The following is a 2,750-nucleotide window of genomic DNA, read 5'->3' as shown; positions in this document are numbered from 1 at the left end:
CCCCCGGCCCGCGGCCCCGGCCCGCGCTGCGCTCCGCCGCGGCCGCTGCCGCCCCATTGACTGCGGCAGGAGGCAGAGAGGGAGGGAGAGAAGGAGGGACGAGCCCGCCCCGCCGCCCAGGAAACGCCGCTATATTTGGCCAGCGGCACCTCCTCCGCCCGCCTGACATCATGGCCGGGGAGGGGGCGCCCGCCCCGCCTCAGGGGCCGCGCGGGGCGGCGGGACCCCCGCATGGGGAGTGTGGGGCTGCAGCGGGAGGAGGGAACGGCTGGGGACACCTCAGGGGGCTGCAGCTCCTCCCGAGGGGCAGCTCCCATCTCTGCTCGGGGACAGGGACAGGTACAGGAGCCGGGGAACGAAGCTGGGCCAGGGCAGCTCAGGCTGGAGCTCAGGGCAGGGTTCTTCCCCCAGAGGGTGCTGGCACTGCCCAGGCTCCCCAGGGAATGGGCACGGCCCCGAGGCTGCCAGAGCTCCAGGAGCCTTTGGACAGCGCTGCCAGGGATGCCCAGGGTGGGGTTGGTGGGATTGGACTGGGCAGGGACAGGAGTTTAACTGGATGATCCCTGTGGGTCCCTTCCAGCTCGGGATACTCTGTGATTCCGCGATTCCACCTGAGGGGAATACCCAGACACGGCTGCAAGGGGAGGCCCGGGAGTATCTCCCTCCAGGCTCCTGTCAGGAAGCAGGCGTGCAACCTGCAAAAGAAGCAGTCATTTTGACAAAACTGCAGCCTGCCTTTGACGGATCAGCTGAAAGGTTTCACACACGGTTTATTTTCCACAGCAGGGCGGCTGCATCCCTCTGCTCGTGGGGTGGACACGGTCATGAAGATCGGACTGTCGGGTTTTAGACGTGACAGCTCTGTAGGATTGACACAAACACCACTGGCTTTGTCCCCTGTGCAGGTCACTGCTCCCCACTGCTGTCCCCGAGCAGCAGCACAGCCCTTGCCAGTGACTGGAGGCAGCGGAGCCATGAGGGGGAGATGGGTGTTCAGAAACCTCCTCGTGCCCAGTGTCACCTGCCAGAGCAAACACCTGCCTTGAGATCACTGAGTGCTTGAAAACAAACCCAACAGAAGGAGCTGATCAACCGCTCAGCCCAGCCTTAGAGGATTTTCAATCCACACAGTCACAGAACTGCTCGGGTTGGAAGGAACCTTCATAGATCACATATTCTATCCTTGCCATGGGCAGGGACACCCTCCACTGTCCCAGGCTGCTCCAAGCCCCAGTGTCCAACCTGGCCTTGGGCACTGCCAGGGATCCAGGGCCAGCCACAGCTGCTCTGGGCACCCTGTGCCAGGGCCTCATCACCCTCATCATAAAAAATTTCTTCTTATTACACAGTCTAAATCTATTCCTTTGCCTCTTATCCTGGCCCTGATAAAAATTCTCCCACCATCTTCCTTATAATCTTCCTTTCAATATATAAAGGCTGCAAGAAGGTCCCCCAGAGCTTTCTCTTCTCCATCTGAACACTCCAAACTCCTCCAGCCTTTCTTCACAGCAGAGGGGTTCCAGCCTCCAGATTAATTTCAGGGGTATAGGTTTCGATCCCTAGGGGGGTTTGGAAAAATGTTTTTCCTTGGGAAAGTATTTTATAAATCTACTTTCAGGGTACCTGAGTCAGTGTGGCAGCAAATTCTTATATATTATTCATAATACATACAGAAAAAACACTTGGATTGTCCCCCCTGACTCTGCAGTGCAGGAACCCCAGGACCTCAGAGCCACTCATTCAATAATATTGGACAGAGGGGTAGAAGTTTTATAGATAATTAAAATTCCTACAGGCTTTGTGAAAAGAGGCAGCTGAAGGAGGGAGTGACAGGCACACCTTGTCCTCTCGGTAGCTGAGGAAGGGCTGGAGCATAAGCTCGTGTTTCACTGTCCTTCAGAGACCCTGCATGAAGAGACCAAAAGTTGGGGAAAAGCTTCAATCCTCTCTCTCAAGAGACTCCAAAGTAAAATCTGCAAGAAAATATAATAGTATTTGAACAAATTAAGTCTGTTTAGTCTATTAATCTACCCATTGAAAAATAATTTCTATAGAGAGAGGAAAAAAGATGAAGAAGGTACCCAATTCCCCTGGTTTCTGTGGACACAAGGAGCAGGGTACAAATGCCTCACCAAGCAGAATTTTATCACAATCTGAACAATTCCCTATGAATAACAAATTTTCAGAGCTGTATCTTTGCTGAGGCCCAAGCTGTGAGCAGGAAAAGTGACATGTGTGCACAATAAAGACATGGAAATACTTAACAAATAAGGTCAGTTTGTGTTTTCCAACCCTTTCCCCCCCGTATATAAACTAGATGGGGAAAATGTTCTTTATTTCTATGTTTAAATATTTTGCCAGTTGAGGCAAATGCTATTCCTTAAAATATAACTCACCCCCAAAACTAACAGGCAGGTCTGCTCTATCCATGAACACAATTCCCACCAGATCTACCTGGAAGCACCCCAAAGTTGCTCACTTTTCATGTACAAAACAAAACCCAACCTCAATATATTGGATTTTTTTCCCCAATTATGACTCCAATTAAATTTCTACTCATGACTTCCCCCCACCCTATTTTTTGTTGTACAGTCATGTCACGAAAGTGTTCCTACAACAGAAAAGGAGAAAAGAATCCATCTGTTTTGAATGAGCAACTGAAAAAAATTCACTTGTAGAGAACTGGAGCCATGCAAGCAGTTACAGTCTCCATGAAGCTGTGCCCAGTGCTATCAATTCCCAGAATTAAA

General features: G+C 51.5%; 1 protein-coding gene across 1 annotated transcript in view; it reads right to left on the bottom strand.

Annotated features, from left to right (window-relative positions):
- Positions 1 to 56, bottom strand: part of NSMF (NMDA receptor synaptonuclear signaling and neuronal migration factor) — a 47,756-nt gene extending 47,700 nt beyond the window's left edge. Inside the window, exon 1 of the mRNA XM_041406780.1 lies at positions 1 to 56. This exon is cut by the window's left edge and continues 175 nt beyond it. The gene's annotated coding sequence lies outside the window, so the exon portion shown is untranslated.
- Between the last annotated feature and the right edge of the window lie 2,694 nt (positions 57 to 2,750).

The sequence above is a fragment of the Onychostruthus taczanowskii genome, unplaced genomic scaffold, assembly GCF_017590055.1.
Source record: "Onychostruthus taczanowskii isolate IOZ18803 unplaced genomic scaffold, ASM1759005v1 scaffold25, whole genome shotgun sequence".
Taxonomy (NCBI): Eukaryota; Metazoa; Chordata; class Aves; order Passeriformes; family Passeridae; genus Onychostruthus; species Onychostruthus taczanowskii.
Note: the sequence above shows the minus strand (reverse complement) of the source record. Positions and strands in the feature narration are given on the sequence as shown.